Source organism: Gorilla gorilla, chromosome 11, assembly GCF_029281585.2.
Source record: "Gorilla gorilla gorilla isolate KB3781 chromosome 11, NHGRI_mGorGor1-v2.1_pri, whole genome shotgun sequence".
NCBI lineage: Eukaryota > Metazoa > Chordata > Mammalia > Primates > Hominidae > Gorilla > Gorilla gorilla.
In genome coordinates, this window is record NC_073235.2 from 121293382 (window position 1) to 121306846 (window position 13465).

Consider the following 13465-nt stretch of genomic DNA (forward strand, 5'->3'; position numbering starts at 1 on the left):
CCTTTACACTGGAGATTTTATTCTATCAGTATATGGGTAACTAGGCACTTTGGTCAGGTGATCCTTGTCATGCCTGCTTCTACCCTCTGTCTACCTACACGACACACACACACACACACACACACACACACACACAGCCCTGCCAAGATGGCAGTAGTGGTTCTTCTGTGAACATGTTTTTTGGGGAGACTCCATCTGAGGTACAAAAGCTGTTTGGGAGGCTGGGAGGGGGATGATGCCCCTTACCTGATAAAAGTATGTTTTACTGGGACAGAACTTCACTCCTGGCCATATTGGTCAGAACTTAGTGCCAGTGTAGGGAGAGACTTCCACAGTGACAAGGTAATGCTTGAAACATCTTACGAACTTTGATGTTCATTTCCTCAAGTTCAAGGCTTGGAGCACATCTCCAGGATTGTTTCCATGCCTGGCTGTCAGTGGGACACAGCTGCCCTATGCTTCCACGTTCTTTTTTCAAGAGCCTTAGAGGGCCTGTGGCCTGTTTCACTGGTGGAACAGGAGCAGCATTGGTAGCCTTCAGAGCATGCCTTGCTTACTAACTACATATTATTCCTCTGCTCATTGTTCCTGCTGCTTAAAGGCTAGGAAAAGGGGGATATACAAAGTTGTTGCTTTCAAAAACTCAGAGAAAAAATTTGGAATAGGAAACCTTAGAATGAAATTATATTTTTCTTTCCTGATACATTATGGAATTTAATTTTTGGAAAAATATTTTCATATGTTTATTTCAAAAGCAGATATAACAAATAGAAAATTTGTTGGTTTGTTTTGTTTTGTTTTTGGGAATTGGAGTTTCGGTCTTGTTGCCCAAGCTGGAGTGCGGTGGCACAATCTCAGCTCACTGCAACATCTGCCTCACAGGTTTAAGCAATTCTCCTGCCTCAGCCTCCTGGTTATCTGGGATTACAGCCGCCCGCCGCCACATCCTGCTAATTTTTGTATTTTTAGTAGAGACGGGGTTTCGCCATGTTGGCCAGGCTGGTCTCGAACTCCTGGCCTAAGGTGATCCGCCAGCCTCAGCCTTCCAAAGTGCTGGGATTACAGGCATGAGCCACTGTGCCTGGCCAACAAGCAGAAAATTTGAATAACAATTAACATACCTGGCTTAAATGACATTCATAGAACACTGCACTCTTAACCAATAGTATACATACTCTTCTTAATTACACCTAAGCATTTATCAGAACTGATCATAGCTGGACCATCAAGCCTCAGAAAGTTTTCAAAAAATTTAATATAATATTCTCTGACCACAGTGGGAGTAAGCTAGGAAAAATAACTAGAAAGTCCCTAGCTGTTTGAAACTTAGGCAGTACAATTCTAAATAACCCATGGGTCAAAAAAAAATCACAAAGGAAATTAGAAAAAAAATACATATATATCTGTATCTATACATATAGATACATATGTTTTTGAGGAAGAGTCTCACTGTTACCCAGGCTGGAGTGCAGTGGCATGATCTCAGCTCACTGAAACCACCGCCTCCTGGGTTCTAGTGATTCTCCTACTTCAGCCTCCTAAGTAGCTGGGATTATAGGCACATGCCACCATACCCACCTAATTTTTGTATTTTCTTAGTAGAGATGGGGTTTCACCATGTGGGCCAGGCTGGTCTTGAACTCTTGACTTCAAGTGATCTGTCCACCTTGGCCTCCCAAAGTGCTGGGATTACAGGCATGAGCCACCTTGCCCAGCCTAGAAAATATTTTTGGTTAAGTGATAAAGCTGAGAGCAGGGTAGGGTGGCTCTCGCCTGTAATCCCAGCACTTTGGGAGGTCAAGGCAGGTGGATCACTTGAGGTCAGGAGTTCGAGACCAGCCAGGCCAATATGGTGAAACCCCATCTCTACTGAAAATACAAAAAATAGCCAGGCGTGGTGGCGGGCACCTGTAATCCCAGCTACTTGGGAGGCTGAAGCAAGAGAATTGCTTGAACATGGGAGGCTGAGGTTGCAGTGAACTGAGATTGTGCCACTGCACTCCAGCTGGGACGACAGAGACTCAAAAAAAAAAAAAGGAAAGCTGGGTTCTGTGGTTCATGCCTGTAATTCCAACACTTTGGGAGGCAAAGGTGGGAGGATTGCTTGAGCCCAGGAGTTCAAGAGCAGCCTGGGCCACATAGTGAGACTCTGTCTCCACCAAAAAATTAGAAAGTTAGGCATGGTGGTGCACATCTGTAGTCCCAGCTACTGAAGTCGGGGGATTGCTTGAGTCTGGGAGCTCAAGACTGCAGTGAGCCACCATCACACTACTGAACTCCAGTCTAGGTTACAGGAAGACCCTAAGAAAATTGAAATGATGGCACGATGTAAGTGACTTACACTTGTAATCCCAACACTTTCAGAGGCCAGGATAGGAGTATCACTTGAGGGCAGGAGTTCAAGACTAGCTTGGACAACATAACAGGACCAAAGTCTTGCTCTGCCGCCTCAGCTGGAGCAGTGGCATGATCTCAGCTCACTGCAACCTCTGCCTCTTGGGTTCAAGCAATTCTGCCTCAGCCTCTCAAGTAGCTGGGATTACAGGCTCATGCCACCATGGCAGGCTACTTTTTTTTTTTTTTTGTATTGTAGTAGAGATGGGGTTTCTCCATATTGGCCAGGCTGGTCTCAAACTCCTGACCTCGTGATCCTCCCGCCTCGGCCTCTCAAAGTGCTGGGATTACAGACATGAGCCACCGTGCGCAGCCAACCCCATCTCTTTAAATAAATAAATAAATAAAGCTGAGTGTGGTGGCACTCCTGTAGTCCCAGCTACTTGGGAGGCTGAGGCAAGAGGATTGCTTGAGCCCAGGAGTTGGAGGGTGCTGTGAGTAAAAAGAAATATATGGCCGGGCGCGGTGGCTCACGCCTGTAATCCCAGTACTCTGGGAGGCTGAGGCGGGCGGATCATGAGGTCAGGAGATCGAGACCATCCTGGCTAACACGGTGAAACTCTGTCTCTACTAAAAAATACAAAAAATTAGCTGGGTGTGGTGGCGGGCACCTGTAGACCCAGCTACTCGGGAGGCTGAGGCAGGAGAATGGCGTGAACCCGGGGGTGGAGCTTGCGGTGAGCTGAGATTGCGCCACTGCACTCCAGTCTGGACGACAGAGCGAGACTCTGTCTCAAAAAAATAAAAAATAATTAAAAATATATATAACCTTGGCTGGGTGTGGTGGCTCACACCCATAATCCCAGCACTTTGGGAGGCTGAGACGGGTGGATTACTCAAAGCCAGGAGTTCAAGACTAGTCTGGCCAACATGTGAAAACCCCGTCTCTACTAAAAATACAAAAATTAGCCGGGTGTGGTGATGTACATCTGTAATCCCAGCTACTTGGAAGGCTGAGGGTTAAGAATTGCTTGAACCCAGGAGACAGAGGTCTCAGTGAGCCAAGATCGTACTACTGCACTCCAGCCTGGGCGATAGAGTGAGACTCTGTCTAAGAAAAAGAAAAGAAATATGTAACCTTAAATTCACACATTGCAAAAGAAGAAACACCAAAGCCAGTAATCTAATATAAAGTTCCAGAAAAAGGGAATAAATCCCAATTCACTTTTGAAGCAGCAGAACCTAGACAACAAAACTGGTTAAGAACATTACAAGAAAGGAAAACCAGGGACCAACATCTCCCATGAATGTAGATATAAGATTCCCAGACATACTAAATCTATCAATGTATAAAAATGATAATGCATTAGATCTAATTGGGATTTATTGCAAATATAGAAGATTAATTCAATACTTGAAAATCAATCACCAGGCGCGGTGGCTCATACCTGTAATCCCAGCACTTTGGGAGGCCAAGACGGGTGGATCACTTGAGGTCAGGAGTTCGAGACCAGCCTGGCCAACATAGTGAAAACCTGTCTACTAAAAACACAAAAATTAGCCGGGTGTGGTGGTGCACACATGTAATTTCAGCTACTTGGGAGGCTGAGGCAGGAGAATCACTTGAACCGGGGAGGCAGAGGTTACAGTGAGCCAAAATTGTGCCACTGCACTCCAGCCTATGCAAGAGTGAGACTCTATCTCAAAAAAAATACAATGCAATTCATATATCAACATAAAAGGAGAAAAGTCACACAATCATCTAGATAGATACAGACAAGAGGTCTACAGGCCGGGCGCAGTGGCTCACGCCTGTAATCCCAACACTTTGGGAGGCCAAGGCAGGCAGATCACCTGAGGAGTTTGAGACCAGCCTGGCCAACATGGTGAAACCCCAGATCTACTAAAAATACAAAAATTAGCCAGGCGTGGTGGCAGGTGCCTGTAACCTCAGCTGCTCGGGTGGCTGAGTCAAGAGAATCGCTTGAACCTGGGAGGTGGAGGTTGCAGTGAGCCGAGATTGTGCCACTGTGCTCTAGCCTAGGTGACAGAGTGAGACTGTCTCAAATAAAAAAGGAAAAAAAAAGTATCAACAAAAACTCTACAGTAAACCTCTCAATAAAATATTATTTATGAGACAAGGAATTAAACACATTTGTCCACTATCAATCACACCTCCATTTATCAGCCAGTAAAAAAAAAAGATTTTAAAGGAAAAAAAAAAACACTTGGTATTTGCTAACATGACTGTGTACATAGATAATCTGAAATAACCTACAAACCCCTAAAAAGTAATAAGTGAGGCCGGGCGCGGTGGCTCATGCCTGTAATCCCAGAACTCTGGGAAGCCGAGGTGGGCAGATCACGAGGTCAGGAGTTCAAGACCAGCCTGACCAACATGGTGAAATCCCATCTCTACTAAAAATACAAAAATTAGCCGGGCGTGGTGGCACGTGCCTGTAATCCCAGGTACTCAGGAGGCTGAAGCAGGCTTGAACCCGGGAAGCGGAGGTTGCAGTGAGCCAAGATCACGCCACCGCACTCCAGCCTGGGCAACAGAGCAAGACTCCATCTCAATAATAATAATAATAAGTGAATTTAGCAAGGTCACAGACTATAAAGTCAATATACAAAAAAAAAAAAAAAAAAAAAAAGGTCAAATATGGCCGGGCACGGTGGCTCAAGCCTGTAATCCCAGCACTTTGGGAGGCCAAGGCGGGAGGATCACAAGGTCAGGAGTTCAAGACCAGCCTGGCCAAAATAGTGAAACCCCGTCTCTACTAAAAATACAAAAATTAGCTGGGCATGGTGGCATGTGCCTGTAGTCCCAGCCACTTGGGAGGCTGAGGCAGAAGAATCGCCTGAACCCAGGAGGTGGAGGTTGCAGTGAGCCGAGATCTCACCACTGCACTCCAGCTTGGTCAACAGAGTGAGACTTTGTCTCAAAAAAAAAAAAAAAAAAAAGTCAATTATATGTTTTCATATACAACAATAAATAGAAAGTAAAATTTCAAAAATAGTTTATAAAGCATAAGAAATCAAGTAGCTAGAAATAGATATGTCAAATAGTGTGTAGAACCTTTACATTGAAAACAATGAAACATTGTGGAGAGAAATTAAAAAGCTATATAATTGAAGGAATATATCATCTCCATGGATTGGAAAATAATATTAAAAATACTATGAGGATGCCAATTCTCTCAAATTGATCTGCTTGTTAAACTCAGTTCTAAGTAAAATCCCACCAGGTTTATTTTTCTGAAAATTAGTAAGCTGATTCTAAAATTTTGCCAGAAGAGCCGAGGATATTTGTTTTGTTTTGTTTTTGAGACAGGGTCTCTGTCACCCATGTTGGAGTGCAGTGGAGTGATCATGGCTCACTGCAGCCTCACCCTCCTGGGCTCAAACAATCCTTCCACCTCAGTCTCCCAAGTAGCTGGGACTGTAGATGTGCGCCACCACACTCAGCTAATATTTTTATTTTTATTTTTATTTTTATTTATTTTGAGACGGAGTCTTGCTCTGTTGCCCAGGCTGGAGTGCAGTGGCACGATCTCAGCTCACTGCAACCTCCACCTCCCGGGTTCAAGAATTCTCTGCCTCAGTCTCCCGAGTAGCTGGGATTACAGGTGTCCACCACCATGCCTGGCTAATTTTTTTAATTGTATTTTTAGTAGAGACAGGGTTTCACCATCTTGGCCAAGCTGGTCTTGAACTGCTGACCTCGTAATCCACCCACCTCGGCCTCTCAAAGTGCTGGGATTACAGGCCTGAGCCACTGCACTTTGCCATATTTTTATTTTTTGTAGAGACAAAATCTTACTATGTGCCCAGGCTGGTCTCAAACTCCTGGGCTCCCAAAGTGCTGCGATTATAGGCATGAGCCACCGTGCACGGCCAAGGCAATCTTAAGAAGAAAATTGGAGTTCTTCCTTTAACTTTCTTTTTTTTTGAGAAAGAGTCTTGCTCTGTCACACAGGCTGGACTGCAGTGGCATGATCTCAGCTCACTGCAACCTCTGCCTCCTGAATTCAAGCAATTCTTTTTTTTTTTTTTTTTTTTTTTTTGAGACAGAGTTTTGCTCTTGTTGCCCAGGCTGGAGTGCAATGGCGTGATCTTGGCTAACCGCAACCTCCACCTCCTGGGTTCAAGCGATTCTCCAGCCTCAGCCTCCTGAGTAGCTGGGATTACAGGCATGCGCCACCACTCCCAGCTAATTTTGTATTTTTGGTAGAGATGGGGGGGGGAGGTTTTCCATGTTGGCCAGGCCGGTCTCAAACTCCTGACCTCGTGATCCACTTGACCTCCCAAAGTACTGGGATTACAGGCGTAAGCCACCATGTCCGGCCTCAAGCAATTCTTGTGCCTCAGCCTCCCGAGTATCTGTGATTACAGGCATGTGCCACCACGTTCGGCTAATTTTTTTATTTTTTGTACAGCTGAGGGTTTCACCGTGTTGGCCTGTCTGGTCTCAAACTCCTGGCCTTACATGATCCGCCCACCTCAGCCTCCCAAAGTGCTGGGATTACAGGCATAAGTGAGCCACCACGCACAGCCACTTTCCTTTGACTTGCAACTTTTATTTTTTGAGACAGAATCTCACTCTGTCACCCAGGCTTGAGGGCAGTAGCATGATCGTGGCTCACTACAGCCTCTAACTCCTGGGCTCAAGTGATCCTACCATCTCAGTCTCCCAAGTAGCTGGGACTGAAAGAGAGTGTTTACTTTTTTGTAGATCCAAGTTCTTGCTCTGTTGCCCAGGCTGGAACTTTTTCTTTTTTTTTTCTTTTTCCTGAGACAGAGTTTCACTCTTGTTGCCTAGGCTGGAGTGCAATGGCGCGATCTCGGCTCACCGCAACCTCCGCCTCCCAGGTTCAAACGATTCTTCTGCCTCAGCCTCCTGAGTAGCTGTGATTAGAGGCATTTGCCACCACGCCTGGCTAATTTTTTATATTTATTAGTAGAGACGGGGTTTCTCCATGTTGGTCAGGCTGGTCTCGAACTCCTGACCTCAAGTGATCCACCCGCCTTGGCCTCCCAAAGTATTGGGATTATGGGCGTGAACCACCGCGCCTGGCCTTTTCTCTTTTTTTAGTAACACCTTTTTGTAGATGTGACTGTTTTTTTTTTTTTTAAGGCGAAGTCTTGCTCTGTCACCCAGGCTGGAGTGCAGTGGCAATGGCGTGAACTTGGCTCACTGCAACCTCTGCCTCCTGTGTTCAAGTGATTCTCCTGCCTCAGCCTCCAGAGTAGCTGGCCTTACAGGGATGCACCACGATGCCCGGCTGTTTTTTTAATTTTTAGTAGGATGGAGTTTCACAATGCTGGCCAGGCTAGTCTCGAACTCCTGGCCTCAAGTGATCTGCCTGCCTTGGCCTCCCAAAGTGTTGGGATTACAGGCATGAGCCAGCGTGCCCGGCCTGTAGACATGACTCTTACCAATAGCACATACTTATATTTTGTTTTGTGACCTTTTCTGAAAGTTTTATTTCTTGGTGTAAAATACTATTTGTATTTTTTATTCTACTTTCCATCATCTTGTTCTCTGGGTTTTTTAATACCACCTTGTTGCCCACTCCCCACGCCCACTTAAAGAATTGAATAGCAGAACTGGGACTCTGCTTTTAAATTTTGTTAGAATGGAGGAGTGGCCATACACACACACACACGCGCACACACACACACACACACACACACACATATATATATATATATATATACACACACATATGTATATTCTCTGGTCTTTTGAAGTTATATATCCTGGCTTTTAATTCTACAGGTGGTCTCATATTGATTTTTTTTTTTTTTTTGAGACACAGTCTTGCTCTGTCACCCACCCAGGCTGGAGTGCAATGGCACCGTCTCAGCTCACTGCAACCTCTGCCTCCCAGGTTCAAACAATGCTCCTGCCTCAGCCTCCTGAGTCGCTGGGATTACAGGCATGTACCACCATGCTTGGCTAATTTTTGTATTTTTAGTAGAGACCGGGTTTCACCATGTTGACCAGGCACCAGGCTGGTCTCGAACTCCTGACTTCAAGTGATCCACCTGCCTCGGCCTCCCGAAGTGCTGGGATTATAGGCATGAGCCACTGCGCCCAGTCCTTTTATTTTTTTTATTTTTATTTTTTTTTTTTTGAGACAGATTCTCGCTCTGTCACCCAGGCTGGAGTGCAGTGTTGCGATCTCGGCTCACTGCAACCTTTGCCTCCTGGGTTCAAGTGATTCTCCTGCCTCAGCCTCCTCCTGAGTAGCTGGGATTACAGGCACGTGCCACCATGCCTGGCTAATTTTTATATTTTTAGTTGAGATCGGGTTTCACCATGTTGGTCAGGCTGGTCTCAAACTCCTGACCTCGTGATCTGCCCACCTCGGCCTCCCAAAGTTCTGGGATTACAGGCGTGAGCCACCGTGCCCGGCCCTGATTTTTTTTTTTTTTAAGAGACAGAGTCTTGCTATGTTGCCCTGGCTGGTCTGAAACTTCTGTACTCAAGCAATCCTCCTACCTCGGCCTCCCAAAGTGCTGGAATTACAGGTGTGAGCCACTGTGCCTGGCCTTATGTTGATGATTTTTAAATGGAATTTACTGTTTTGAGTTGCATTTTTGATCAGGAAGGAGTTGGGCTTTATTTCAGAAGTTTGAGTAGTTTGGTTCGATAGTCTGGGGAACTGATCTCAGACTTTCCAGCCTGAGTGTCCTGACAAGCGGAGACATTTAATTGGGTGGCATCTGCTCTGGATGTCAGGAAGAAGGTCTAGGCAGGCCTGGGTGGCAGGGCGAGAGTACCATGTTTAGGTCTTCCTCTTTGCCAGCTGCTGCTTCATTTCAGTTTAGGGCTTCTAGGCTTTTCCTGGGCATGGTTCCCAGAAAGTCCCTCTGCTGCTACTGCCCTGATCAGGTTTCTGGATCTGTTAATAATAGACAACAGTGGGGGAAGGGGCAGCCAGGATCATGGTGGAAATAGGAATAACTGTACCAGATGGACATTTACTGTGCCCGGGGGGCCCTGTCTGTCTGCTCCCTCCCTCTGTTTCATGAGAGTCCTGCAGTGGGCATGCCTTGGCACTCTGAAACCATACTAACCTTGTGAAAGTCTCCAAGTCCCTGCCCCAAAAATCAGAACATATGGGCTGAAGAATACTGTTGTGTTCATGCGAACATTGAAACAGAATATTTGAGATCTAGACTCACCCAGAAAATCCACTATGAGTGGTAACACCCCTCACAGATCACCCAAGAGGGAAGGAGGTTGGGCAGCATTAAATTGATGCAAATAGTGACTCAGAAAGATGGTATATAATCTGGGGGTATAGAAGAGGAGTGTGGACTGTGAAGGTGAGGCTTGGAAAAATAAGCTGGCCATGTTGGGGAAGTAGAAATGGGAGAGCAAGACAAGCATGCAAAACAGGGCCTCTATTAAGTCAAATCTGAAATCAGCACAGTTTAAACTACGATGCCCCCCAATCTTCCTGTTCCCCATGAATGGCCTCCCTCCTAATGTGTCCCCTTCCTTCATACTACTACTCTTCTATCAAAACCTGCTCTCAGTAAAGAATATAGACAACCCAACCTAGGTATAAATTATTTAAAATCTACTTTGACCTTAGGATTGAATTTTTAAAAAATTATTTATAATCGGCTGGGTGCAGTGGCTTACGCCTGTAATCCTAGCACTTTGGGAGGCCAAGGCAGGTGGATTGCCTGAGCTCAGGAGCTCAAGACCAGCCTGGGCAACACGGTGAAACCCCGTCTCTACTAAAATACAAAAAAAAGTAGCTGGGGGTGGTGGCATGCGCCTGTAATCCCAGCTACTCAGGAGGCTGAGGCAGGAGAATTGCTTGAACCCGGGAGGTAGAGGTTGCAGTAAGCCAAGATCACGCCATTGCACTCCAGCCTGGGCAACAGCGAGACTCTTATCTAAAAAAAAAAAAAAAAAAAAAAAAAATACATATATATATATATATATACACACACACACACATATATACATATGTGTATATTTAAAATCATTAAGCCTTCAAAAATTAACACAGATATTTGATATTTTAAATGAGACCTAAAAAAATAAATTTAAAGACACATATAGAAAATATATCAAGAGAATGTATAGCTTAATAAATTATTAAGTGAAGACCCTTGTTAGCACTTAGAACTAGAAATAGAGTTTAGCTAGCTATGCCAGAAGCCCCCTCTGTGTCCCATCTCACCACAATTCCTCCCCCTCCCAACAGTAACCACTATCCTGACTTTTATAGTAATCACTTAGGAGGATTTTATTTTAATGGGACTAAAAAATGTAGCTATAATCACTAATGGTAAAATATTAGGCAGTTGAGGGATGCTTGTGGAAACCATGATAGGCAGCCAGATGTCAGCACACTTGAAATTACACCATTTCACACAGTTCCCCTCTGAGCCTATGCTTCATCTCTGCACACATCTTTATAAACATGCATGTATGTCCTGAAGGTGCTACCTCCATTCTGAGGGCTATGACTTATAACCCAGAGGTGCTGAACAGATGCTTGTAGGAGGAACGAATGGATGTTTAAAAAAAAATGAGCTGTTTCACACGTTCATCTATGCGTTGTTTCAATATTTAATGAGTGCCTAAAATATACATAGATTCTAACCTATCTGTCCCTCTACATTCTATCATCATTCCTGTCCTCCCCTTCTCCTCATCTTCCTCTTTTCCCATCTTATTTCTTTCTTTTCCTGTGGGACGGAGCTACAGTGAGTGCCCTGCAGGCAGGATTCAGAGATACAGGAGCAGGCCAGTGGAAACAGACACTATGGAAAGGAGCCAGATTAAATAAGGGCAAAGACAGCCGTATTACATGCAGGAACCAGAATGAAAAGCAGTGATTCACAGAGCACTGCAACTGAGGACACTCCCTTCACTTTGAGAGCTGCTGCGGGATTGGGGTCAATGAGGGCTGGCATCAAGATGAAGGGCAGCCAGGCTCCTCCCTGGAGATGTGCTGCCCTTAATCCTTCTCTCCCCACCCCACCCCCACTACTCCCTCACATTGACCAGTGTCCTGGGCCTTTAAGAGTTAGATGGGCTGGACTGGAGAGAGCTCACACCTCTCCCCTTCTTACTGCTTCCCTCTGGCTATAACTCACCAGTCACAGCAGCCAGCTGCTGTAGAAGAGGGGAGGAAACAAGCCAGTGCAAGGGGAGCAGAAGAGAAAAGGAGCCAGGCTGGGCTTCCTGATCCCACAGCATCGCAGAGCTCGGGAGGCACAGCTCACAGACACAGGAAACACAGGACTGCTATTCTGCTGTCCTGCCCACGGTAAGGATCTGGAAGCTCTGACTAGCCTCTGCTCTAAGCTCTGTCTTCCCTGAGTCCCTACCTCTGCCCTCTAGATGCTTATCCACCCTGGTTAAATTGTACCCTAGACTCCTTTCCTCATCCCAACAGCTCTACAGGGCTCCCACCTCTGGGTTCTCTCTAGCTTATCCTCCTTTATCCTTACAGCTTTCCTCCTGGCTGTGTCAGTCGCCCTTTATATGAGGTACCTCTTAGCTTATGCAGGGCCAGAAGTGCCAACCCTAGCCACTCCTGAGGTGAACTCCACCCCCAATAAGGGAAGAAAAAATTGGAGTAGCTAAGCTTTAGCATAGATTCATTAACAGTTTGTTGAGGGTTGCAAAATAGGGGTTGGCCAAGAACCATGGGGAATCAGAGATCCCTGGTAATAGAGAGAGTTATGAAAGTCCCTTAGAAAGTTCTCTAAGGAACTTGTTCTTTGCCTATTCCATGGGCCAGAGCAGTTTCTTAGTGCACCAGAGTGCTATGTTGGTAAGAAAACCTACTTCTAGTTCTGCCTGTGCCATTAACTAGCTACGGGACCTGGAGCCACAACTTCCAGATCTCTGATACCAGAGAGTTTAAGGTTTCCCAGATTTGCGTGTGTACCAAGTGTACTTGTTAAAAATAAATATATTATTGAGCCCCACCCTGGGTAACTCTGATCTGGTAGATTTTTGGGTAGGGCTAAGGATCTCAATTTCAAGACATTCCAGAGGCTATTGATGTAGCTGGGAATGTCTGGATTAGATGTGTTATAAAAGAACTGGCCGGGCGCGGTGGCTCACACCTGTAATCCCAGCACTTTGGGAGGCCGAGGCGGGTGGATCACGAGGTCAGGAGATCGAGACCATCCTGGCTAACATAGTGAAACCCCGTCTCTACTGAAAATACAAAAAATTAGCTGGGCGAGGTGGGTGGCGGGCGCCTGTAGTCCCAGCTACTCGGGAGGCTGAGGCAGGAGAATAGCGTGAACCCCGGGGGGCGGAGCCTGCAGTGACCCAAGATCGCACCACTGCACTCCAGCCTGGGCGACAGCGAGACTCTGTCTCAAAAAAAAAAAAAAAAGAACTTTCAAGCTCCAACATTCTGTGACCTGTGACCAGAGCCAATTTGTCCTCTATATGAACCAGGTTAGGCATAATCCTTCTCAGAAGCAAGGGAGTAAACAAAATGATTCTCTTCTTTCTTGCCCCTCAGAGAGACCTGAGACACCCTGAATCCCACTGTAATCTCTTTGGTGCCATTGGTAACTCTGCCAAAGTCCATCTCTAGGTGACATGAAGTCTCTTAGAAATTGAGGACCAAATTGCACTCTGCAGCTCTGGGCTACTTCCCATCTCATTTTGTGTCTCTATTTTCGTATCTGTATTAGAGAGGTAATTACTATATCATTGAAGATCTCCATATATGTGTCTATGAGTTAATATTTAAGACCAACCTTTCTTATTCTCAGACGTCATCCTCTGTGTTTTTCCCAGTGCCCTCACTCCCAAACCCTTTGTTCCTTCTCTTCTCATTGCACCTGCATCAGCTGTGGGCATCCTTCCCATTCTACCATTAGACACCAGAGGAAACAGCAAGACCTAGAATACCTAGGTTCTTTTTTTTTTTTTTTGAGATGGAGTCTGGCTCTGTCGCCCAGGCTGGAGTGCAGTGGCGCAATCTCAGCTCACTGCAAGCTCCGCCTCCCGGGTTCACGCCATTCTCCTGCCTCAGCCTCCCGAGTAGCTGGGACTACAGGCGCCCGCCACCACGCCCGGCTAATTTTTTGTATTTTTAGTAGAGACGGGGTTTCACCATGTTAG